The sequence below is a fragment of the Myotis lucifugus genome, unplaced genomic scaffold, assembly GCF_000147115.1.
Source record: "Myotis lucifugus unplaced genomic scaffold, Myoluc2.0 scaffold_0, whole genome shotgun sequence".
Classification (NCBI taxonomy): Eukaryota; Metazoa; Chordata; class Mammalia; order Chiroptera; family Vespertilionidae; genus Myotis; species Myotis lucifugus.
Window position 1 is genome coordinate 45,508,731 of NW_005871048.1, and position 27,889 is coordinate 45,536,619.

A 27,889-nucleotide genomic window follows, 5' to 3' on the forward strand; every position below is an offset into this window, starting at 1 on the left:
CTTGTTAGGAAGGTTAATTCATATGCTTTCCTACAACCATCAGCCATGCCTTTCATAAGCTGGAAGCAATGGAGCAATAGGGTTTTATTTCCTGCTGTAAGGGCTTAAACTTTCCCCTCCATGTACAGTGACTGGTTTCAGATTTCACCCAGGAAACTACTGGGGTTTCCAACCAATAAAAATGCCATAATAATATGAAGAGGGGCAAGGGAAACAAGTCATAGAAAAAGAAGGGGAGAAATAGCCCTTCAAACATCATCAAGATATGACATCCACACCTCCTCCTTTCTACATTAAAAAGATAGTGGTTGGCATTAGTTTTTAACAGCTGAATCTTTTCTTTAAAGATTGGAAGCGGATTCCCTTATGATTGCATATTTTATTACTAGAACCCTTTTTAGCCTTGAGGATTTCCTTTTATCTAGTATATATTCAGTTTTGGACAAATGAAAATCAGTGACTCACTTTGCACGTGGCTGAGGACAGGATGGCAGTACATCTGGACAAGGTAGTAGGAGTTGGAGTATGAATGAGTTCTCTGAAGAATCAATCACATGTTTACTAACATCATGTTCTCATTGTACCTCATCAACTTCTAGCTGATGTGTCACAATTGGGTTTAGTGGATAATTTCCTACTTCCTATGAAAGGCACTCTAAGAACACGTGGCCCCTACTGGCGGTTGTTTATGTCTGAGATCTCCCCTAGGCACTGTGGAGAGTTTGGAAACACTTCCAAGTACATTAAATCTTATAAATTCAAAGCACTGATTTTATTTTTAAAGAATTGCTTGACTTGAAAAACTTGGGGGAAGGAAAATAATTTAAAAGTTTAATAACCAAGATGTATTAAGAAACTATTAAGTACAAAACACCGAGGGGAAAAGGGAAGTATCTACCATAATAATCCCCTAATGTTTTGCAATAGCAGCACATTTCTCATTGTCTAAATTGGAAATATCTTTCCCTCATTTTCTTTTCTTTTTCTTTTTCCCCCCCTCATTTTCTTAAAAATGGTTTGGACTGCATGTTAATTCTCATCCTAAAAGCAGGTATTAGCTGCATTTTGATAACTTTGTAAAATCCCTCTGTCTTAGATGAAGTTAAGCTGAAGATTATCAAATTAGGTGTTGAAACTCTATTTTGGATAATTTCTTAGACCCATATGTGAGGAAAATGAGTAACAGATGAACCACTCCCCCCCCCCACTTATAAAGAGGACTCTGGCTTGACTAGTGTCTTAGTTTATTTGGCCTGCTACAGCAAAATACCAAAGAATGGGTGGTTTACAAACAACAGAAATTTCTTTCTCACATTTCTGGAGGCTGGAAACTTTAAGATCAAGATACTGACAGATTTGGTGTGTGGTGAAGACCAGCTTTCTGGTTTATAGATGGCACCTTCTCCCTGGCTCGTCACCTGGTAGGAGCTAGCTCTCTGGGGTATCTTCTGTTAGACACAATGTAAGGGCTCCACCCCACAACCTAATCACCTCCCAAAGGCCCACATCCTAATACCATTACCCTGGAGTCAGGATTTCAACATAATGAATTTTGGGGGTGAGGGTGGGGAGCACAGCTATTGGGCACAAACATTTAGACCACAGCAGAGTATTCGCTCTCTTTTCCTACAACATTCTTCAAAGGGTCTTGCCTTGACAGATTTGTACTTCTGAATTTTTGTTGATACAGAATAAGGAGTGAAGCAGGAAAGGAGAAGAAACTTATGGACAGAACTTGCAAAATTAGTTTGAGAGAGAGCAAAACTTATGGACAGAACTTGCAAAATTAGTTTGAGAGAGAGCAGAAGAGTACGATTAGAGAGAAGCTGAGGTGCTTGTAGGACATGGGCGGGCAAGGAAAGGGGGAAGGAATTTTAAAAGGACTTGATCAATGTATATCTACTTTTTTGAGAATTACAAATAAAAATTTGAGTTATCTTACTATTATTTTCTGTTTTATGGAATTCCATTTCTGTGATCAAGATGCTGCTTAGTGTTTTGGTACTGTGTGCATGAATGCTATATCCATAACCATTGTTCCTTCATATACATAAAGCGACTTCCTCTTCTTGTATCATCTCCATCATTTATGTTGGGTAAATGCAGTAACCACATGACATATCCATAGTCCTTTTATGCACATTACAGAGGTGGTGTTACAGCTATATTTCTTTTTTATCTCTATCCAAATAACTCTTGAAATTATGTCTGGAACATTTATACTCATAACCAATTTAAGAATTATAATGTTGTCTAATATCAGCTACTTTTATTGGATTTTTTTATCATCAGAGGTCACAAGCCTAGAAAGTTACCGTATCATTTAATGTGATTTTCCTTTCCTGAGTCTCAATAATCACCGTAGGGTACCTCAATAAAATAAAAACATTACATATACGGTGTCTTCCAGGGAGCTGAGAAAGGGACCAAAAATAAATATGGAAGTAAAGATAATGACAACACTGGAGCACTTTTCATGACTGAAAGATATAAATTGCCTCAATACTCCTTGCATCAGGGGAACTAAGGTAGAAGGTACATGCCTGAGGTGGGATAATGCTTGTGTCTGTTTAACCAATCAGAGATGTTTGCAGATGAGTGAGAGGAAATTTACTAGGAAATGGAATAATAGTGGTGATGCAGAGAGATTTATTTGTTATAGGGGCTCCCGAGGAACAATAAATGCAAGCTTGACCCTTGGACCTGGGCTGTCTGTGTCTGTGTGTCAAGAATCTGTGTTGCTTGAGGATGAAAACTATTCCATAAATTTCTCCTCTTGTGAGTTGTGCAGATAAAAGGCATGGTATGTCTGAAAATAAAACATTTTCATATTTTTCTTTCAAGCTCAGATTAACTTTTTCAACTCTCATCCAGAGCTCTTGATTTGCTGTTTTCTCCTTAGCTGACCAACTCCATGATCTTTTTAGCACTCATGTTCCTCCTCTGCGTACTTTCTGCTACCCGCCCCTGAGCTTAGTGCAATCCACTTTATAACCTGGTTCTATCCTCCTTATTGAGATGTATTTGCCATTTACTCAAGAGGAAAATTAGCCTGGTGGGGAAAATGACTGAAAAAGGCTTTGAAAACACTTGCTCCCTTAAAATTGCTCAGAAAAGCTCCCATTTTGTGACTCCTGGCTTTTCATAGAAGAGCCCCAGCAGAGAACTACACATGGTGAGAATAGCTGACGATCTGTCATCATCCTGCAAATGTGCCTTGCCACTGAGGCAGAAAGCTTTGCCCGTCTATTAAATAGAACTCTAAATGAGGTAATCAGAGCTGTTCAGTGGCTTTGCTTAACCTAGCAGTTTGCTACAAAAGCATTCTTGTTACTCAAGACCCTAACCTCCATACTTTAGGGAAATTGTTTCCCATTTGGAGAATATAGCCTGTCGAATAAAAATATGCTTAGATATGCTTGCTTTGAGGTAATTTTTCTTTACCCTTTTAGATCAGCAATCTCTTTTTTTTTTCCTATGGATAAAAGCTCCGGCCTATTTTCCAAAATTTATGCATGTATGTAATCTAACGTTGTCCACAATATTCTAAAACTCATAGACCACAGATGAAAGACTCTAGGAACCTCAGTGGGTGTCCGAAGAACATTCACCATCCTTTGAAATTCCAATGTTTTAAAACAGAAGGTGGCTTTGTTTGTGTATTGGCTTCTCATTTGTATAATGACTTTGTAGCAGAAAATTAGGAGAAAAAATATTTTCTTCTTGCCTTGATTTCTTAAAAAAATGAAAGCTATGGCAAACTTGCATTGTGTTGTGAAGGAACTGCTTTCATTTTAAGCCTTGATTTTCCCTTCTTGTAGGAGTTCCCTGGGAAAACCTAAAATAGGAACAAAGTATATATATGTTTATATTTTCCCACTCAGTAAATTTGTTATAAAACCTGAGTCATCTATCACTATGTCAGGGAATCAATGTACACCGAGCCCCAGAATCTTGCCGTAAGGTTTTCTCTGTGGTTCTCAGAGTAAAAGGATTAATTGAATCCAGGGTAACTAATGTAGATCACATATTGACTCACAGCTTTTTTTGACGTGTGTCTCTTCTAACTCAACATTCATTAGCTTCTTCCTAGTCAGATCATGTAGATTCTTCTTAATTTCCCATTGTCTATATTCTCTAGTACATCAACATAGCTGATCACATTCTCCCTTTATGATTTCCTGGAGCCTGTGTATCTCAAGGCTTCTTAACTATGGCTGCACACTAGAACCACCTGGGAGGCTTTTAAAACTATTAAATACTTGGATGGCTTTCAAAACTATTAAATTCTTGGATGGTCTCATCCCTAGAGATCCTGATTAATTAGCCTTAGTAACCCGATGTTTTGTCTAGTATTTTCTTGAACAGCTTTACGGAAGTCTAATTGACATACAAGAAAGGGTATGTACTTTAAGTGTACAATTTGATAAATTTGACATATGTGTCCGCACATGAAGTCATTACCAAAGACAAGAGGGTGAACATGTACATCATCATTAAAGGTTTGTTCATGCCCCTTTGCCCCTTCTCTCTTCCCACTCCACTCCTCTCTACTCCCTCCCCAAACAACCACTGACCTTCTTTCTGTCACTATAGATTAGTTGTGTTTTATAGGTTTTTATATAAATGGGATAATACAGTTTGTATTCTTTATTGTCTGCCCGTGTTGACTCAGCATTTATCCATATTTTTTATCTCAATTGTTTGTTTCTTTTTATTTCATATTCGTATCTTATTGCATGGAAGAGGAGGAGTGCATCATTACTGATTGGTGGGGGTGGAGGTCCAAGCCTCCTTAAATAATATTCAGTGATCCTGGTGAGGAGGCAGTCTTGTTATCACCTGGCAGGGATAAAGTATTTGTTCTACAAAGCTGGAGAATGGTGGTTATTATTTAAACATTTTATATCTTGTTAGCCTGCCCCTTTCCTGATCTTTTGGTTAGAGAGGGCAGACTTTTTTTGGGGGGGGGGGGCGGCGGTGCAGGGCAAAGGCTGTTTTTGTCTGTGCCCATTGGCATTTGCTACTTGCCAGTTTCTTAAACTATAGGTCTGGGACATATAAGACAAATAGAAAACCCAGAGGACCATAGATTTTTTCCCTCAGATCTTGAGGTCCCTTGTCAATCTGCCTTCTCTCCACTTTTCAGAGTCCTCTTACGTTTACCTTATATATAAGACGTCCAGGAATTTTAGTTGTGCTTTGTGGGAGGAATACGGACAAGTACATCTACTTCATCTTGCCAGAAGGGAAAGTAATCCATATGCAAGCTTTTGATTAGGACATTTTTGTGCTAGATCCAAAGATAATCATCTCAGACTTGGAGAGGTAGCTCAGTTGGTTGGAGCATCATCCCATACACCAATAGGGCACATACCTAAGTTGAGGGTTCGATCCCCAGTCAGGGTGTGTGATTGATGTTTCTCTCTCTCTCTCTCTATCCTGCATCCCTCCCTTCCTCTCTCTCTCTCTCTCTCTCTCTCTCTCTCTCTCAAATCAATACAACAGCAACAACATATCATTGGGTGAGTTAAGTTAAAAACAACAACATCATCTCAGCCATCCTTCTCTGAACAAACTGGAGAGGGCTATATTTACTCTCACCTACACTGCTGCATTTTACACTGGCCAGGAAGTAGGTATTGGAATTACTACAATTTTTTTTAAACTTTGTATCTTTTACCAACCTCTCCCTATTTTCCTCACCCCAGCCCCTGGCAACCACTTTTCTACTCTTTGAAATTAGTTTTTACTCTCTGGAATTATTATTATTTTCCCATTAAACTTCAGAGAAATTAAATGACTGATAGAAGTCATACAGCAAGCAAGTCAAAGGGCCTGGTCTGACTGCCTGAGGTTGGCACCAGCAGGAAGAAAAGGAAAGCTAGTTTCACGTGAATTAGAGAAGATGTTCAGTATTCCTGGGGACTGGAAGGTCAGAGGTGTTTGGTGGCCGTAGTGCAGAGAGCACGTACTGTGGGCCATATATTTCCCCGACCTCAGCCATTAGAGGATCACCCTTGTATTTATGCCATTTCTAAAGGCCACCTGACTTATTATTTGCTTAAATTTTCTTTAAGTTGAGTCACTTCTTTTACTCAATTACATATCTGAAACAAAAATATGCATATAACCATGTGCTAATTATATTTACTTTATATAATATATGTATTTTTATTTTTGTTAATCCTCACCTGTGTTGGGGTCCAACCCCAACAGGTCCAGGGGTCCCCAAATGTGTGGACGGAGTCGGCGAAGAAGGAATGACACAGAGACAGCCTTCAGTTGATCAGCAGCCTAGCCAGGATCTCTAGCCAGGAACTCCAGCCAAGTTCTGGTCAGGATCTCTAGCAAAGTTCTGGCCAAGTTCTGGTTAGGATCTGATGTTTATTGTCTTGTTACATCTGTATTTATACCAGTTGATTTTAATCCTGTCAATTTCTATTGCAAAGGTTAGGGCGTTTCTTATCTCCATTCCAGGGAGTAAAGATTATGTAGCTTAAGCATGATTGTTTGTAGTTAAAGTGATTAACTACCCACCTGGCACTTGGTTAAGGGGTTGTATCCCCTCCCTAACCTCAGGGAAAAATCCCCACCTGGGGAAACAACCTTTCTCGGAGAGGTGACCTTGGTTAAAACACATGGCACTAAGGAGAGCAAACATATTAAGAACAATATGCTATATATGCCAGGTCCCTTGAAACATATGCTGTGCAGATGTTTCTTTCCTACAGCGACTGTGTCAAGCAGCAAGGATGGACCGGCTTCCGGCACACCTGAGGATTTTTTTTTCATTGATTTTTAGGGAGAGTGGAAGAGAGAGGGAAAGAGAGAGAGAAACATCAATATGAGAGAAACACATCAATTGGTTGCTTCCTGCATGAGCCCTGACCAGGGCCCAGGCAGGGGAGGAGCCTGCAACCAAGGTATATGCCCTTGACCAGAATCAAACCTGGGACCCTTTGGTCTGTAGGCCGACGCTCTATCCACTGAGCCAAACTGTCTAGGGCAATATATGTATTTTTATACATATTGAAATTAATGCCTAACTATGGAAACAATAGCTGTCCTGTATCTCAGCCAAAAGCTGGTCCAGAATCACCTTGCTGTGCAATCCATACCTTGGGACTCTGACTTTGGTGCCTGAAAGGGCTCTAATGAAGGATGATCGCAGACATGTATCTAGTATTGGGGCCAAGGGGTGAGAAGGCTCTTTCCCACCATTGTTGCAGTTACAGTGATGAGATTTGTTTGAAGGACTGCATTTCCCTTTACTCCTGGGTAACAGCTTCCTCTGTGTTCCAGATGACCCTGTGCTCGCCTTTCATAGGCTTGCTGTGTATGAAGGGCTCCGCTTTGTGAACAATTGTCTCATTAGACAGAAATGTACATGTTGGAGTCTGATTGGCTCAGCTGGATCCAAGACTTAGGGGACACAAAACCTCTCCCAATATAATAAATCAAGTTTTTAAAAAAGATATCTAACTCTACTTCACTTACATGTATACCTGAACGTATGTTGTTGTCCTGCTTCTTACTTTCTGCAATCTCAAGATCATTTTAGATTTTCTCCAATGATGAGTTCATCAGAGGTTGAAGGAAAGGTCCCATCTATGGAAATAAGCCTTACAACTCATGAAGTAATGCCAGAAGAATAGAATAAAAACCCAGCTTTGATCCACAACACAGAGAAAGAAATCTGACTCATTTGTGAAAAAATATATAAACCTTAAAAAAAAGAATCCTCTAGCACAGTGGTTCTCAACCTGTGGGTCGCGACCCCTTTGGCGGTCAAACGGCTCTTTCACAGGGGTCGCCTAACACCATCCTGCATATCAGATATTTACATTACGATTCATAACAGTAGCAACATTACAGTTATGAAGTAGCAACGAAAATAATTTTATGGTTGGGTCACAACATGAGGAACTGTATCTAAAGGGCCAGAAGGTTGAGAACCACTGCTCTAGCATCATATCACCAAACAGCTGAACTGTTGCAGGGGAATAGCATAGCAGGGGTTTTATTTATTCACTTAGAGGACTTCAGTCTCACTGGCTTAGACACAGGCAACACCAATCCCAAGAAACTCATTTCACGTCTGTTTTCCTGCCGACAAACTATAATTGGTGACTGATTGCATACGAGGTGTTTTTCCTCCCTGACCTTTTTGTCCTGATAACCTGATCATTTCCTGCCAGGGGTTGGAACAGGGCACATTTCGGCAGAAAGTGCTTTCCCTTTGCGGAGATGAAGAGTTGCCTGGCATCTCGAAATGTTTCTCATTTGCAACATGAAATGAATTGCTTTATGATGAAAGGACCTGGAAAGGAGAAGAAAGCACTGTTAGACCAGCTTTTAGGAACAGGTAATCAGCCACAGACTTGGCTGAGGAAACCACCATCCATACCGAAACTGCTCCAGCCACACTATCTCAGGTCCCTGTTTTCTTGCTTGCTGTAGTTATAATCAATGGCAGACACGTCTCAGCCGTTAAAAAAGAAACTAAAGGCAAATATGACCTGGCCAGTCCTTTGGAGGCCAGGGGGAGCTGTTTTCTGGAACTGTTTCACCTGAAATGTGCAGCTTTAAGTATTTCATTTTCATTTGAAGGGTAAAGTAGCTGTTTGTGAAACTGGTTAAGGAGACTATAGAGAAAATAGATTTCTTCCTCTTACACTTATATTCGATCTGAATCTATCATCTTTGAAATTACCATGCTAGGCTTAATACCAGAAAATAATGGCTTCTGTTGCTGTGTAATGTTTTTGCTAAAATGGGAAGGTCCAGAGAGGAAGATGGAGACTAAGTAGAAAACTTGAATTCTAGAAGAAGGAATATCTTGTGACATATTTGGAAGTCAGTTTAGATTTTTAATTTTAATTAATAACAGGCTGATTCCACATTTATTGAAGGTTGTAAGTGTGCTGGCCAGGAATCTTGTTTCTGTCCTTTATGTAAAGCATGCATTTCTATTGTGTAGAGAGAGCCTAGAATATCCATGTCAATATGTCTTCTTGTTTATCACTTGCACAGTTCTGAATGGACATTTGAAGTTCATTTGTCATCTAATTGAAGCTTTAATTGCTAACTAAACACATCTAATATGTTTCTTTATTATTAAAATCATAAATGTATCATATGAACATTGTAGAAATGGGAACAAATATATGCAAGTATGTATTTTTAAAAGTAAATAATCGGACCTTGGTTAAAACACATAGCGCCAAGAAGGTGAGCAATCATATTAAGAACAGTATGCCATATACACCAGGTCCCTTGAAACATATGCTGTGCAGATGTTTCTTCTCTTCAGCGACTGTGTCAAGCAGCAAGGATGGACCGGCTTCCGGCACCCACCCTCCCCTACTTTCCCTCTGGGGAGTGATAGTCTGATCGCTGTTTCTCTGTCCTTGGATCTGTCCCTGTTCATCAGTTTATGTTGTTCTCTATAATCCACAAATGAGTGAGATCATGTGGTGTTTGTCTTTCTCTGACTGGCTAATTTCACTTGGCATGGTGCTCTCCAGGTCCATCCATGCTGTTGCAAATGGCAAGAGCTCCTTCTTTTTTACCGCAGCGTAGTATTCCATTGTGTAGATGTACCACAGTTGTTTTTTTACTGCATTTCTGTGAAATGTCCGTCCCCGCCCCCCTGCCCCCCAGAGGCATATCCCTGGAGGCATCTCCCTACAGAAAGCAGATTAGTGACTGCCAGGGGCTAGGGCGGGAGGACAGGGAGGAGGCACTGGGAAAGGGAGGGGACTGTTAATGGATGTGGGTTTAAAATCCTACAATTGGCTCCTCTCTGAGGGGGCGTGGCCAGGCCCTGGGGGGCGTGGCTGGATCTAGGGCGGACAAGCCAGCTTAAAACCCTGCAGAGGCGCAGCGGCCCACACTGTGGTGGCTGTTAAGCGTGGAGGCATGGAGGAGTTCGCTTGCCTCTTCGCCGTGGGCTCTTTGCGGGGATGTCGGTGTCGTCAGAAGCGCCAGCGCCCAGCTGAGATGGCAGCAGCCAATGCCAAGCGGTGTCGTCAGGAGCGCCAGGGCCCAGCTGAGATGGCAGCGGCCCACAGCAAGCTGGCCCCGGCCCCGGCCCCGGCCCCGGCAGAAAAGCACGTTGAGGCAGCCGCAGCAGCGCGGTGCTGTGCCGGGAGTGGAGGAATCGCGAGCCCCATGCCAGCCCCGCGGGCCCCGCGCTGCTCGCTGCAGGACCTGCCGGTGGAGCTGCTGGTGGAGATCTTCGCCTCGCTCCCTTAACCCCCAGGAGGATGGCCCAATGCATTTCACGCCCTAGTTCAGAATTCGCCTGACGAAGAGGAAATCAGCCAGGGTGGAGTGCATGGAAGGCCGCCACAGCAGGCCCCACATCCGCCACCTGCAGATTCAGAAGGACAGGTTCAGCATCAAGACAGATCACCGAAAAGATTCACCAAGGCGGCTTATGGACGAATGGGGGCGGGTGCTGATGCAGGAGGACAGACAGCCACGTGACTGCCTGACCTACCGCCGCCTCTACCTCCCGCCGAGCCACCCGGACGACCTCATCACGCCAGGCCTCTTCCAAGGCAACTACGATGCCTACGGCCGAACGACTGTTATGCTCAGCTTCCATGGGAAGCATGCCAGGGTCACGAAGATCATGGGAGACTCCATCTGGACGTTAGAGATCCACCTCAGGCGCCGCATCCAGCTGCCAGATGGCGGGTTCTTCCGCAACTTCTACGAGTTCTCTCGCGTGGTCCAGGAGATTGACCAGCAGGTGATCCGGGAGCAGCAGCAGCAGCAGCAGCAAGAAGACGGGACTGAGGAAAGTGAGGGCTATGGCTGGCAGAGCCCTGCCCAGCCCAGCGTTGGGGAGTCCGGGGCTGCAGCTGCGGAGGAGAAGCCTGTCCGGTTTGTTCTGCCTGCGGGCGTGCGCTCAAGCGACCAGAACTACCCACGAACCTGCAGGATGTGTTTCTATGGCGTGGACCCTGTTACTGTTACCTCACCTGGCTTCACCTACCCCAGGCGCTTTCCTGGAGTCTTCATCTTGTTCGATGAGAACCACTTCGGGTTCATCTGTCTGGCGATGAAATACTTCATCCTGTACAGCAGAGTCCAGAACACCTTCCAGAATGTGGAGGCACCATCCCCGCAGGCCTTCCTGGAGATGCTCTCAAACATTCAGCCCTGACCCCCTGGGAGGAGCAGCTGGCATGCACTTTGAAGATTTGACCTTCTGACCAGGTTACCCACCTTTGTTTGTTTTTTTGATCTTCACCCGAGGATATTTTCCCATTGATGTTTAGAGAGAGTGGGGGAGAGAGGGAAAGACAAAAATATTCGATGTGAGAGAAACACATCAGTTGTTTACCTCCTTCCCAAGCCCAGACCAGAGCCAGGCTGGGTAGGAGCCAGCAATTGAGGTAGAAATAAACCTTAGACCAGTGGTCTCAACCTTCCTAATGCTGCGAACCTTTAATACAGTTCCCCATGTTGTGGTGACCCCCAATTTCATTGTTACAAATGAACATAATTAAAGCATAGTGATTAATCACACACACAAAAAAATAAAGACATCTTAGTTAATAATAAAAAAAAAACAATGAAAAGTTAGAGCTTTGTCTTAGGTGAATGGCATAAGAAATAAGATATTTCTTTGAAGAAATAATGACAGAAAACTTCCCCTACCTGGTGAAAGAAATAGACTTATAAGTCCAGGAAGCGCAGAGAACCCCAAACAAAAGGAATCCAAAGAGGACCACATCAAGACACATCATAGTTAAAATGCCAAGAGCAAAAGACAAAGAGAGAATCTTAAAAGCAGCAAGAGAAAGAAAGTCAGTTATCTACAAGGGAGTACCCATACGACTGTCAGCTGATTTCTCAACAGAAACTTTGCAGGCCGGAGGGAGTGGCAAGAAATATTCAAAGTGATGAATAGCAAGAACCTACAACCAAGATTACTTTATCCAGCAAAGCTATCATTCAGAATTGAAGGTCAGATAAAGAGCTTCACAGATAAGGAAAAGCTAAAGGAGTTCATCACCACCAAACCAGTATTATATGAAATGCTGAAAGATATTCTTTAAGAAGAGGAAGAAGAAAAAGGTAAAGATAAAAATTATGAACAGCAAATACATATCTATCAACAAGTGAATCTAAAAATCAAGTGAATAAAAAATCTGATGAACAGAGTAAACTGGTGATTATAATAGAACCAGGGGCATGGAAAGGGAGTGGACTGACTATTCTTTGGGGGAAAGGGGTGTGGGGGTGCAGGAAGAGACTGGACAAAAATCGTACATCTATGGATGAGGACAGTGGGAGGGGTAAGGGCAGAGGGTGGAGTGGGAACTGGGTGGAGGGGAGCTATTGGGGGGCGGGGGAAGAGGAACAACTGTAATAATCTGAACAATAAAGATTTAATTTAAAAAAAAAATAAAAAAAAATAAAAGTAAATAATCTTCCCACCCCAACCCCTATTCTCACCCTTTTGAGGTGATCGTATTTACAACCTGGTACAGTGTCCTTCCACTTCTTTCTCTAGACTCTTCTAAAAATATACACATCCTATATAATAAGAGAGGAATATGCTAATTACCCATTACACCCTGAGGCGTAATGACCAAATGCTTCACGACCAGATCACGGATCAGCAGGAGGGTGGGCCAGTGAGGTACAAGTGAGCTGCGGAGAGCTACAGGAGGAGGAAGGGCAGCAAGGTATGAAGGGGGGAAGGGGGAAGGGGGAAGGGAGAGGGGGGCGGGGGAGCTACAGGAGGGCAGCAGCGACCTACTGGCTACAAGCAGGCAGCAGAGAGCTACGGGATGAGGCAGGGAAGCAATGCAGGCAGGAGGTGGAGAGCTACAGGAGAGGGCAGGGCAACAAGCTATAGGGGGGAGAGCTACAGAGGGCAGGGCAGCAGGTGGGGAGGTACAGGAGGGCGGCAGCGACCTACTGGCGCACAGATTCATGCTCAGGGCTACTAGTCTATAATAATGAAAGGCCAGGCGTCACGATCAGCACGACCAATCGACCAGTTGCTATGAGGTGCATTGACCACCTCTCAGTCCCTACCCCCAGCCCACAGGCTCCCATTGCTGGATGTTCAATGGGTAACCACGGGAACCGGGCTGGGTGGCAGCAGAGCGGGACTAGGGCTGGACTCACAGGGCAGCGGCAGCTTCATGCACAATTTCGTGTGCTGGGCTCTAGTGTACATATAATATACATTTATCTCTTTGTCAAATTGGCATGATACTCTATACATGTAGCAAATATTGTCTATTCAATGTCTATTTTCAAGTGTCATCTTAAAATATGCTTTCATATACAACTCCACCCCCATGAAATCACTTGTTCCCTCATTAAAAGGAAAAATAACTCCAAGTCTCATCTATTTACTTCATTGAATTTGAAGTCTAGGGTGTCCAGGTGATGAGCAATACTCTCCATCAAGTCTTCATGAAGCTCTTCATGGTCCAGAAAACTATGCAAAAAGATGTTATTTATCTCAACACACTCAGTATTCCATAGTGATGAGTCAAATGTGTAACTAAAATAAAAACTATTTGTAAAAGGGATGATGGGGAAACAATACACACACGCTATTGATCCATAGATACATGTCATATCCTACTGAAGAGGAAGGTGACATTGTCTCCCCAAGAAGTGTAGTGCTTTTGTTTGCTTTTAATCATCAATCTATAAGCCTATGTTTCTGTTCTCTGGGGCAAGCTTCCTTGCTCATATACAGTATAAGATAGGCATTAGGGATGCTCTTTTGAGGAGATGTGAAACTTTAGCAGCAACCCCTTCCTGTTGGTGCAAGTTCAGGACCTAGGGATTTCCTTGGGTTTGAATAATTGCAGATTGTTACAGGGCAGATTTGGGGTTGCTTTGGCAAAACAGGTCCTTTGAAACTTAATATGTTTCCTTATAAATAATTCCATTATTAAATCAGGAAAAAAAGCTTGTGTAGATACATTTGATTCTTGGAATTTGGGATGTCTGGCCATTGGTCTTTTGGTTTAATAGCTTTAGTGTTAAAGCAATTTAAACCCCATATCCTTTCACAATCTGATCAGTGCCACCAGGCTTGACCCCTTTTTGAAGAAAAGAGCCCACCACATGCCTACAGGAAGTCCTTGGGAGCTTTGGCTCTTTCTTTGTCTTAAGCTTATATTCTGTTAAGTCTGCATTCTCTCCCTCAGCTTTTAAATGAGGTCACCTTCAGCCTAAGGTTATGCCTTTCTTTAGTGTAGATATCACTGTAGACAGTAAGAAGTCTCCAACTACATACAGAATTCTAAAGGTCATCCTATTCTTTTGATTTTGCCATCGTTGTAAGTACTTTGCAACCAACAGCAAAGTTTACCAACTTTCCATTCTATAATAATAGGGCCCGCACTTCCCTCAGCTCTGTCTTCATACCATAGCAAAAGTCAAATATTAGCATCATTTTCCCTGATATCACATTCAGAATTAGTCAGAATTCTTAGCTGCAAACAAGAAAATACTTGGCTGAAAATATAATTAGGAGGATATTGGGTAGTTCACAGAAATTCTGGGAGAGCTGGAGAAATGTACTTGCAAGTTAGGGCTATCAGGAAAAATGGCCTGTCATTTTGCTGGGCTGGTGCAGCCATTGGTCCAGGTGGTTTATCATGGATGACACGGGATATTGGTGTGAATATAGATGCCACCACTCTTTAGTAATGCAGACATTGCAACCAGCACAACGGCCTGAGTAGGTTCACCTTTGTCTTGTTTTTGTGTGTGTATGTGGTATGTGCATGTGTGCATATGTGTATGTGTGTATGAATGTGTGTTGATAGAGAGGAGAGGAGAGAAGATTTTAACAATACAAAAATCATACATTTATGGTAAAAGTTTAATAATTAAAAAACCCCACCATATTCTATCCTGCACCTTTAGCACCTTGTCATGGCTAATTTTATGTGTGCAGTTGGCAGTTTGGCACAGTGCCAGTTATTTAGTCAAACACTAGTCTAGATGTTGCTGTGTTGGTATACTAGTACTTTAGATATGATTAACATTTAAATCAATATACTTTGAGTAAAGCAGATTACCTTTATAATGTGGGTGGACCTCATTCAACCATTTGAAGGCCTAAGAAGGAATTCTGTCTCCAGACTAAACATCAGACCCTGACTGAGTTTCTACCCTTCAGATTTCAGACTCAAATTGACAGCATCAACTCTCCTTTGAGTTTCCAGCCTGCCAGCCTGCTCAACAAATTTTAGACTTGCCAAGCTCTACAAATGCATGAGCCACTTCCTTAAAATCAGTCTCTCTCTCTCTCTCTCTCTCTCTCTCTCTCTCTTTTTCTCTTTCTCCTCTCTCTTTCTCTCTCAATATATTCTCTCTCTCTCTCGAGAGAGAGACCCATATATACCCTCATGGTTCTGTTGCTTTATATACCGGTAACTCTAATATACCTACTTACTACAATATAAAGGATTACAGTTTGTCTAGATTTTTTTCTAATGTTTTGCATTTTAAAACTATGCAAATATGCACATGAACTATATAGCTTTCACCTAGATTTATCATTTTTAGTATATGTGTGTATATAGTTTTTTCTAAAATATTTGAAAGTGGCAGACTCCTAAATACTTCAGCCTATACCTTTCACTCCAAAATATTTCATCCTGAATCTTCTAGAAATAAGTAATTATTAGTCCTAGCCAGTTTGGCTCATGGATAGAGCATTGACCTGCGAACCAAAGGGTCTCAGATTTGATTTCAGTCAAGGGCACGTACCTTGGCTGCAGGCTCTTCCCCGGCCCGGGCCCTGGTCAGGGCTCATGTAGGAGGCAACCAATCCATGTGTTTCTCTCACATCAATATTTCTCTCTGTCTTTCCCTCTCTCTTCCACTCTCTCTAAAAATCAATGGACAAATATGCTCGGGTAAGGATTAAATTTTTTTTAAAAAAATTATTAGCTACCACAATACATTGATCAAATTTAGGAAATTAAGCATTGATATAATACAAGTGTCTAATATACAGCCATTATTCAAATTTCACTAACTGTCCTAATATTGTTTACAGGAATTTTTTAAAAAATCTAAAATCTAGTGTAGCATCATGAAATATATGTAGTTGTCATACCATTTTAGCTTCCTTGTCATATTCCTTTAGTTTTCTTTAATATGAAATAACACTTAAGCATTTTTTCCTCTTTTATGACACAGGTATTTTGCACAGTAAAGAACTATTGTTTCATAGAATGTCTCCCAATTGTATTCCTCTCCCCTCTCATGATTAGCTTTAGTTTATGCATTTTTGGATAGAGCACTACACAAGTAATGTTAGGCCCTATTCAGGGTATTACGTGGGAGGCATCTCATGTCATTTTTCCCCTCATTATTAATGATGCTAACTGTGCTGTCTGTGTTACGGTGGGAGAGAAATAATTTAAACAGAGTGTCATTCCACTTGCCACTGTGTTCAATGATCCTATGCCTCCAACAAGAGTGAACTTATCTACAGACAGGAAATCTATTACTGTCTCAGTTGGATTCAGTTTCCTACATGCCTTTTATTGTGAACATTTTAGTGCACCTAGTTCTAGAAACTATTTTATGTAAAATTTATGGTATTATTTGAGGATATCTGTATATATGGTATGCAAATTGAACATCACTTGCTTACTAATAACCTAACCTCAGAGTTAGAAGCAAGTGTCTATCCTCCAAACATCCTTATGCATATATTTCTGGGATAGAGCCCCAAAGTCAATTTGTAGGTCAAACATTATATATTTTAAAATTTCAGTAGATATTGTCAGGTTATTTATAAAAACAGTGTAGCAACTCCTATTAGCAGTATATGAATGCTAATTTATTCATTTATTGGCCATGAGTGAATATTATAATTCTTTATGTTTTTACCAATCTGATCCATTTCTTTGTTATAATTTATATCTCTCTATTAGTGATACTGAGCAAATTTTCAAATATATCCTGGCATTTGAATATGCTTTTTTCAAAATTAGCTAATCATAAACGTTTTCATTTTTATTTGATTATACTTAATTTATGGACATTCTTTGCATATTAGAAAAAATGTAATCTTTTGATTGACATATGTGTTGCATTTTTTTTCGTCCAGCCTATTATTTGTCTTTTATCTTTGGACAAAATTTAAATTAAAAACCTTTTGTATAATCAATAGCATATTGTTCTAAAATTTTCTATCTTTTTTTAAGGAATTTGTTTCCCACACCATAGATGTATAAATAATCTCTGTAATTTTCAGCATAAAATTTATTGTATTACTTTTTAACCTTAAAGTATTTAATCATCCTGAAATTTATTTTTACATATAGGGTGAAGTAGGATTCCATTCCATCATTTATTAATAGATTACTTTTGCCCCCTGAAGTATATTACCATATCTGTCATAAATTCTTTTATATTTTTGCATTTTTTATGCTACCCTGTTTTATTAAACCATTTGTCTTCACAAGTGTCAGTATCTTTTGTTAATGATTAAATTATCTATAATAATAAAAGCGTAATATGTTAATTAGACCAGACAGCCGAACTACCTCCTGGACATCATTCCGGAAGTCCTTCCGGATGAAGCCATGGAGGCGGGGTCAAGGCAGAGATGGGTAGGGGCGATCAGACAGGCCGGCAGAGTGGTTAGGGGCAATCAGGCAGACAGAGGCAGTTAGGAAATACTCAAAGTCTGCAAACTCATAATGCAAAAGCTGCAGAGCTAACCCACCACCTGCAGAGGCAGTGGAAAGCAGCCAGCTCAAAGGGCTCAACAGGTAAGGACCCCTGGTTGCTCCTTGCTCCTGGGGACTCCTGGGTTCTCTTTTGGTTCCCTTTTCTGACACCAGGACTGTTAAAAGATAAAGTGAGGCATATTAAACAAATTTAGGAGTTTATTTGAGCAAACTTCAATTCGAATTGGGCAATACCCAATCTAGTAGATAGAAAGGCACGTGGAGGAGCTGTACAAGCTGACTTTTTTATACTTTTACCATAGATATAGGGGTTTATTTCTCAAATTTTAGTCTATTCCATATATCTGTAAAGGCATAATGGAAACTGAACAAGGAAGTGATGCTAGGCAAAAGCAGTTTGGTTATTGCAAGGAATGGCAGGGGCTTGCCAAGATTACCTAACTAGTGCTGATCAGGCAATTCCTGACTGACTGGTATAAGATTTCATTTCTGGGAGAACTGAAACTGCAAGTTACGTCTCAGTTTGGTGATGTGAGACTTACCATTTGGGGTCTGTTGTCTTGTTTTTAACGATGAAATGTGCCACATTTTGTTTATCTACCATTTGATGGATGTTTGGGTTGTTTCTACTTTTTAGTTATTATAAATAATACTACTATGAACATTCATATAATCTTGTTGGACATGTTTTAATTTTTCTTGGTAGAATGGTTTATCATATGGAAGGTATATACATACCATTTTAAGAAATTGCCAAACTGTGTTCCAAGTGCCTGCCACATTTTTTATCACTGTCAGAAGTATGTGAGAATCCCAGTTTCTCAACCTCAACACTTGCTATTATCTATATTTTTCATTTTCATAGCCATTCTATAGACAGGAAGTGATATTTCATGGTTTTAATGTGCATTTTTCTAATAACTAATGATGTTTAGCACTTTTTTTCTTGTGCTTGTTGAATATTTGTGTATCTTTTGGTAAAATTTCTATCTAAACGTGTTGGCCATTTTTTAATGAGCTGTAAGAATTCCTCATATATTCTGGATGAAAATCCGTTATCAGATACATAATTTGTAAATATTTTCCCCAATCTGTACTTATCATTTTATTTTCTTAGTAGTATCTTTTGAAGTGCAACCATTTTTAAATTTTAATGAAGTTAATTAATTAATTAATTATGTTGTGGTTTTGGTGTTGTATAACTTTTTCCTAATCTGCGGTCAAGAACATTTTCTCCTATTATATTCCTCAAAAAGCTTTTATATTTATTTCTTACATTTGGGTCTATAACCCATTTAAAAATTTTTTGTATGGGTCTGCGCTCATCATTTTGAGTGTGATAATCAATTGTCTCAGTACCATTTTTTGAAAAGACTCTCCGTTTGTTATCAGTGAAGTATCTTCCATGTCCCCACGTGTTGCTGGTGGAAGTGGGCTTCTTGGGGTGCCGTGGGAATAAGAATTTCCCAAGGCCCCCACAAGAGGACGAGGTATCATGGAAAGCTTTATTTCTGGGGAATTAAATACCTGGGTTTCCAAGGTCCCATCTCCCTCTGTCCTGCTTGGAAAAGATCCCATTTTGTCTTCAGCAGAGCTAGGATTAAAGCCTTTGCCCAGAGTTTCCATTTCAGGTTGAAGCGTAGTTGAGTCCAGCATCTGGCTAGGTTAGCTCGTGTTTCCAGCTGCAGTTCATTGCGTGTGGGGTCTACATGACCATGGACTATGTGGCTCCTAAGGACATAAGGTGGGCTAATGTGGGCATGTAATAAGCAAGTGCAAGGAAGAAAGAATGAAGATGAGCAAGAGAGAATTTCTTTGTCTGGGGATTATGAATTTCCAAATTTTGTGGGCTTGTATTGGGGTCCACCCTCCTAGCCAATGATCTTTATTTCCAGGTTAGAGTGAGAGGCAAGCACCTTCCCTACATCACCCCAACTTCACTGCACATGTGTCCATCTTCCCCTTTGTTGGACCACTTCCCTCGGTGATTTGCAGGGAAAGGACCATTGGTTCCCGAGGGAGTGTAAAGTTGCAGCTTCCTAGTGAAGCCACCCAAATGACCATGCTTATAATGTCTGGCCTCCCCTTACTCCTTTTCTATTATTAATATTAGCTGGCTAGTTATGATGGTAACACTTTCACCATTGAAATAATTTGATCTCATAAATACATGTTCTATGGATTTCTGTGTCTGCCCTTTTGACATATTGGATTGTCTTGATTAGAAGTGTAGCCACACTGTACTAGTAGAAGTAGGATGGAATCATACCCAAAATATGGGGCTAAGCTGTCAAGATAAATAATGCCACCACCAAAAAGCACATGAAAAGATTTATTACTCACATTAAGAGGATTTTGGGGGGAGAGCAAGACAGGCTTGCTAAGCTGATCTGAAATTGATTTGAGAAAGCAAGGAAAGGAGATTGATTAGGGGGTGTTGTAGTACTTAGTGGGGGGGGGCGGTAACAGAGACTTACTGGTTTGAATCTCCTGCAGGTGTTTGTCAAAGGAGGGAGCTCGTGCTTTCTTACCAGCTTGTCCTGATGTGAGGCCAAGAGAAAGAGGGAGGAGTGAGGCTTAAAGGATATTAGCACTTAAATATCAAAAAATAGAGCCAGGTTTTTCACTACAAACAACTTTATATTTAGTTTTGAAATTGAGAAGTGTAAGTTCTCTAACTTTGTTTTTAAAATTTTCAAAATTGTTTTCAAAAGTGTTCTAGTTTTCTTTCTTTTTTGGTGCTAGATTAATAGGTTTTGGAATTAAGAATTTATTAGCTTCATAAAATGAAGGCAGTTTCATCTTTGACAACTTAAGCAATGAAGAAATTATCTTTTCTTTAAAAGACTAATGCCTTTGCAAAACTCTCAGGGCCTTTTCTAAAAGTATGGGTTCTTAATTACCTTACCAACATCTTCTGTGGTTATTAGTCTGTTAATATTTTAACCTTTTATCAGTAAATATTGGAAACTTATAATTTTATTATTAAAAATCACCCTTTAAATTTTTCAAATTTGTTATTTAAATATATTGTGTAATTTTATTGTAGTTTTTTGATGTGTAAAATGGTTAAGTATCTATATCAGAGTGTATTTATTCTGGTAATACTTAAGTGAGTAATATGCTAAGGGTTTAGAATAGTATCTGGCACATAGTAGGTACTAAAATGTTTATTAATATTGCTACAGAATTGCAGATATCATTTTGTTATAATGATTTTGTTTAATCCATTCATTATGGCATGTTTCTCATTCCTGGGAGAATTTTGCTATCTCTTGTTTTTCTTAATCAAGTTTGTTATTGATTGGTTATTTTACTGGTCTTTATTACAAACTTCCTTTTGCTTTAATTGGTACTCTCTTCTAGTTTTAAAATTTTCATTAATTTAAGATTTTTATCTTTATGTTCACTTTCTTCATTTTCTAGTTTCTTGAATACTCAGCTTGTTTTCGTGCACAGTTAGGGTCCCTAGGCCTGGCCAGCAATCAGGGCTGATCAGGGCCTTCTGGCTGCTGGCCGGGGCCTTTCTTTGTTCTGCGCCACTCCCCTGGTGGTCAGCGTATGTCATAGCAAGCAATTGGTTTCCCAGTCGAACTCCCACAGGGACAATTTGCATATTAGGCTTTGATATCTATAGATGATAAAATATGTATTTATAAGTGTTCCTGTAATTGTCTAAACTATTCTCTTTTTAAACACTTCCAAGATAATTTTAAATTCGCTTTGATTTTCTCTTGTATCCAGGGGTTATTTTATTTAAGAGAGTGTTTCATCATTTTTAAGTGGTTAATATGTCACTTTTTAGCTGTCCTTTCTTTTTGCCTACTTTAATATCGTTAGTAATAATCAGGAAAGGTAGCTTTATAATCTCAAAGTTTAGAGAATATATTACAGGGTTTTTTAAAAAAGTAATTTCTTTATAATGATCAAAGTCTGTAATAAAACTTATAACTTGTATTGTTATAACTTGGATAACTTGGGCATGTGACATTTGTGATGCTTTGTTTCAGTTTCATATTAGGAGAATAAGTCTCATGTAATAAGCCAAAATATAAGTGAAATCTTATGTTTTAGAAATGGAAAATATAATATTGTGGTCAGATCCTCTATGGAAGCTTTATCAGGTTCTTCTGGAAAATTCATTATCTCAGCCAGTTTATAATTCAGCAGGTTGATGAACAATGCAACATACAGATGATGTATCATAGAATGGTACACTTGAAACCTACATAATTTTATTAACCAATTTCACCTTAATAAATTTAATTAAAATAAAAAATGATAGTTCTCTATAAAGTGGACATTTTTCCTGATAAATTCTTTGTTGTAGTTAGGAGTTTATATATAAAAACAAAGTGATCATAGAACAATTCTTGCTCTGTGATCATTGAAAATTGCAAAAGCAATTGATATAATCAAATTTGTTAGAGGCATTGTTTTGGATCATAGATAATACTTTAACACACAGATCAATTTGCACTGTTATGCTAGGAAAAAATGAATTTGTTGCTCATAAACATAGAAAAGCAATAATATTCCACAATAATGTCCCATAAAAATGTAAACTTGGCTATGATATGATTGGCAAGTTGGCTTCTGTCCTCTGGTCAGCTTAGTAGGGTTGGGAGGTGGTAGAAGTGTTGGGGGATGGGGACTGAGTTACCTACTGCAGGAGGATAAAGGAGGCTTATGAAGTGACTGCCTTGTGATTATTGGGGATTTGCTAAATTCTGAGTTCAGACAATCTTTACATAGGTTTCAATATTTTTATACCTTTTAATTTGTTTCATTAACTTTGCAATAACAAGAGTACATGTTTTATGCATTTTATATTTTGATCCCCACTTTGAGTTTTATGTAAGGGTGTAACTGTTACCATCACATACATGCTGCAAAGACTAGCCTACTGATTTAGAGCATGCTGCATGTCTATGGTGAATACAGTAAATTTCAATGGTGACTATCACAACAGCCTCCTCATTGGTCAGTCTGCCTCTTGCCTCTCTTCCATTCTTTATTCTCAGAACAGCAATCAGGGAAATTCTATTAAAACTAGAGGCCCGATGCACAAAATTCGTGCAAGAGTAGGCTTTTCTTTTCCTGGCTGCCGGCACTGGCTTTCCTCTAGCATCCAGGACCCATGCTTCCCTCGCAGAGGGAGGCCCCGCCCACCCGCTGCAGCCTGCGGTCAGTGGCCTGGGCCTCCCTCTGCGGGCGATCATGGAGCAATGGCTGGGCCCCCAACCAATGGCATCACACCTGCCTTGGCTGGCCTGGCACCAGTGCGTGTCATAGTGTGGTCGTCCGGAAGGTCGTTCAGTCTAATTAGCCTATTATGCTTTTATTATTATAGATATAAATTAGATTTAATCTGTTCAAAACTCTCTAAAGGCTTCCATCTCATTCACAGGTTCACAGTACTATGAGGTTCTCTGTGATTCCACCTCTCCCCATTTCTGTGTCTCAATTCATTTGTTTACATGTCAATTTATAGTTCCAGAACCATTTGTTGAAAATCTTTTGGGTTTTAATAAAAAAGATCTTGTCAGGGGGAATTTCTCTGCTGGGTTTATCAAAATTTTAACATCATGCCCACTGTGACATACACACATATCTCCATTCCTAGATTTATTCTTTTCCTTCTTAGCAGTTATCACCAACATTCCATATATTTTACTTCTTTAGGTTGTTTACTGTTTATCTTCCTCAATTTACATCTTTGAGGGTGCAGGAATGTCTGTTTTATTCAATGCTGTGTCCCCAACACCTAGAATAGTGTCTAGCACACATTAGGTACACAATAAATATTTGTTGAATAAATGAGTAAAAGAAGAAATGCTTTAATCAGTGGTGTGATAGCCAAACCAGCAACATTGACAACATTGGAAGCTTATTAGAAATGCAAATCAGTAGGTCCTCCAAAACCTACTGAATTAGAATCTCTGGGGGTGGGGCCTAGCAATCTGTATTTTAACAAATCCTGAAGATGACTTGAATGCATATTAAAATCTGAGGACCGTTGCTCTAACTTTCTTTGGTATTGAACACATACTGCCTTTTTTTTTTTATCTTCACCTGAGGATATTTTTTCCATTGATCTTTAGAGAGAGTAGAAAGGAGGGAGGAGGGAGGAAGAGAGGAAGAGAGAGAGAGAGAAACATGGATGTGGAGAGACACATCCACTGGCTGTCTCCCGCAAGCACCCTGCCTGGAGCCTGGGATTGAACTGCAACTGAGGTGCAAGACACCCTTCTGAATCAAACCGGCCAGAGCATATGCCTTTTTTCTGTATAAAGTGAGGTTGATGGCTCTTCTGTGAGGTTGATGGCTCTTCTGTAGCAAGGCATTTATTTGCATTTGGAAAACATTTTTAAAATGTCAGTTTCTTGGAAACGGTGGAATTTATCTATTAATGTTCAACCAAATAAAGAAAAATATTTCCAGGTTTAGGTAAGGAGCGACCTTATTCAAAAGGATTATTGAAAGAGGTGGGAAAGGAACTATTTCAATAGGGGGAGGGGACTATTGAGATAGGAAGAGTGCTCTGATTATGAAATCTGTGATCTGTAAGAGTCTTGGGATTAGTCAAAAAGAGGTTTTCTTTAATAAGGAGGAGTAAGCAAAGCTAGAAACAACTTGTTGGTGGAAGTGTGATGAAGGTGATGAAAAGGTCAGGTGGCTTGATGGGACAGTAGGTCAGAGTATGTTTTACTCGGAGATGAGCCTCCTCTTACTGTGTGTTACATGCCCTCGAGTCAGCTTTGACTTCTGACAACCCTGTGAATGAGTGATGTCCACATGTCCTGTCCTGAGCAGCCCTGCTCAGCTCCCGTAGATGCCTGTGGTTTCTTTCAGGAGTTAGTGGGGTGTTATTAAAAATGTGTTATATGTTGGCTTAGACTTAAGATTTGATCCAATTCCAGGAACCTAGGCAAAAGAAAAATCCAAATAAAATTTGGTTAAAAAGCATTTTGTTGTAATTGATCAGCAGGAACAAAACAGGTCACCTAATCATTTTTGAAGGAAAGAATGAGAATTTGAGGATCTGTTTCAGACCTTATTATAAGTAAACTAGAGGCCCAGTGCACGAATTCGTGCACCAGTGGGGTCCCTTGGCCTGGCCTGTGGGATCAGGCTGAAACCGGCTCTCCGACATTCCCCAAGGGGTCCCAGATTGCGAGAGGGTGCAGGCCAGGCCAAGGGACCCCACTGGTACATGATTGTGGTTAGGGAGGGATGCGGGAGGTTGGCCAGCTGGGGAGGGACACAGGAGGGCTCCAGGGTGTGTCTGGCCCATCTCGCTCAGTCCCCATTGGCCAGACCCCAGCAGCAAGCTACTGGTCGAAGCGTCTGCCACCTGGTGGTCAGTGCACGGCATAGTGAGTGTTTGAACGACCTTAGCATATCATTAGCATATTATGCTTTGATTGGTTGAACAGCTGACTAGATGACCAGACACTTAGCATATTAGGCTTTTATTATATAGGATGAGAGCCATTATCTAAGTCATATGGGAGGGTATTATCTCCCCCCACTTTTTTTTTTTAACAGAGACACTTAAATCTCTTATTTTTAATTTGTATTTGCCTTTACACATGCAAGTATAAAAAAGTTTGTATTTGCAATATTATTAAGTACATTGTAAGAAATTTTGTTAGGGCTATAAACTTAAAGTATATTATTTTAAAATACATGCTCGCTCCGCTGGTGTGGCTCAGTGATTGAGTGTTGATGTATGAACCAGGAGGTCATGGTTAGATTCCTGGTCTGGGCACATGCCCAGGTTGTGTGTTTGATCCCCAGTAGGAGGCATCCAGGAGGCAGCCAACCAATGATTCTCTCTCATTGTTGTTTCTATCTCTCTCTCTCTCTCTCCCTTCCTCTCTGAAATCAATAAAAATGTCTTTAAAAAACACATCCTCAATGTCTGTGATAAATTAAAATAATCTATAAAAAATCTTATCTATCTCTGTAGTAACAGTAACAATAATGATGATGATGATATGGTGATGATGATGATTATAATCATTGCCATCAGTTTTGATTACTTTGCTAGGTGCTAGACACTGAGCAAGATGCTTTACATGCATTCTTTCTGTAAGGTTGGAACCACTCCACAGATGTATAATACGAGGAAATAAACTCAGAGAGATCTAAGTTACTTGTCCAAGATCAATAGCTGGTAAGTGAAATACTGAGATTGGGAATTAGGCAGTCTGAATGCTAGTGTCCATGCTTTTAACCATAGCTCTACTGTCACAGATAATATGTTTCTCATGTAAAAGAGATACATAATGGAGGCCATTGATTTTTGATAAGAGCTCCTGAGAACTTATTCTGATAACCCAGAGATAACAGCAGAGTAAAACCTGAAGCCCCTAACCTTCAATCCAGAAACACTACCAGTGGCAGCAGCCAAGGAAAGGGGAAGTTTGAAAAGCTTTAGAAACTTCTAAAGTTATTTCCCCCAGTTTAAGAACTATGAATTCATACTTTCTGAATGGAATCTAAGCAATTTAATTTGTACACCTAACTTACCCTTAATGATGTCAAGCTTACTTTTGAAAATCTGGCTTAGAACCTCAAGTACAGGGCAGAAATTCTGGGATTTACTAATAAGATTCTTGTGCTTGCCTTCAAGTCCACAGGTGGAAAGTGTACCCTTGAATTGTATTAGCATGAAATAGAGAAAGGGAAGTAAAACTCCTTATTGCCAGCAGCCCAATGCCTGCTGACAATGACAAATGCTGGCAAAGTATCTTGTGGCTCTTTCCTCTGGCAATATGATCAGCTCCCAGATAAACAATATTAAGGGCAGAAGTGTACCTCCAGGGCTTCTCAGGGAGAGCAGTTCATGTCTCTGTTTCTTTGCTCCTTTGGTATCATTGGGTAGATGGGGCGAGAGTCTAAAGAGATTCAGTAGGACCTTCTCCCTCCCAAATACTGACAAAATAAATAACATTTAGGAGGCTCACATTCTTATACCCTCTTCTCTGAAATGTTTCAATGTGAACATGAACAGTTTTTGGATAGAGGACGGGTCTTTACTCTTTCAGGAAATCACCTGCCTATTATTCATAATTTTAAAACTTGACTATCAATTAGAAAGCAATCCCTTAGAGTCTCCACTGAATTCTTAAACTCATCCAAGTAGCTCTCAATTGTTTTCTAGACTTAAGTCCTTCTGTTAGACTCTTGGCTTTTAAGAGTCTTGTGATATTTATTCCAAATGTGAATTGACCTAGAGAAAACTCTATACATGTGTTTGTTCTCGCCTACATCCCATACTGTGCCTCACCCTGTATATAGTGAAAATAAGGAGGGAATATAAATCCATGGACTTCTCTGCCTGCATTCTTTCTGCTTCACTACCCCAAAGTGCCTTACACAGAAGGCACTGGAGCTGTTGATGGTTCTTTTCTTATGACTGCAGACTTTAAACTTCTTCTAGGGCAGGGGAGATAGAATGCTTTTAAATCCCACTCAATCAGGGGTATGCATGCATCCAGATTCGGTAGCCAAAAGACCAAAATTGAAGCCACAGAGTCTATTGCACATGGCATTTCTCAACCTCTTCCACTACCTTCACCCTCTCTGTCTCTTCCTGGATTTCCAGGCCTGCTTCACAATTCCTTCCTTCCTGCACTCAATTCCTGTGAACTCAAATGCATCCTCTTGGTTTCCACTTAGTAACCATCATTTTCTTTCACTGGTTTCTGGATCCCCTGCTCTGACAGCTATGAAGGCCATCTCTGAGGTCCACTAAACCACCCCTGCAGGTGGAGGTGCCACAGTGCAGTCTGTGCAGACTACTAATGCTGGGTGGTGGGTACTGATGTCCAGACCAAGGTGTGCTCCTTAGGCTGCTGAAGCCACAGGCACTGACTCACCCTGCTATGGAAATTACCTGCTCATGGCCCTTCCTGAAATATGGAGAGAAAAAAAGTATCTAAAACATATTCCTCTTCAGTGATGCAAAGCAAACACAAAATATCTTTGTAAACATTTATGTCACTGAAGTCATATATGTGGAATAGCTTATAAAATAGGATATTTGCTATTGACTTTGGTTGAATTTTTATCAAAGGTTCAACTGAGGAAAAGAGTTAGATGTATCCATATAAGCTTTGCTGAAGTGGACCAAATTGTTCCAGGGCACATAGTCCCCAGGAGTC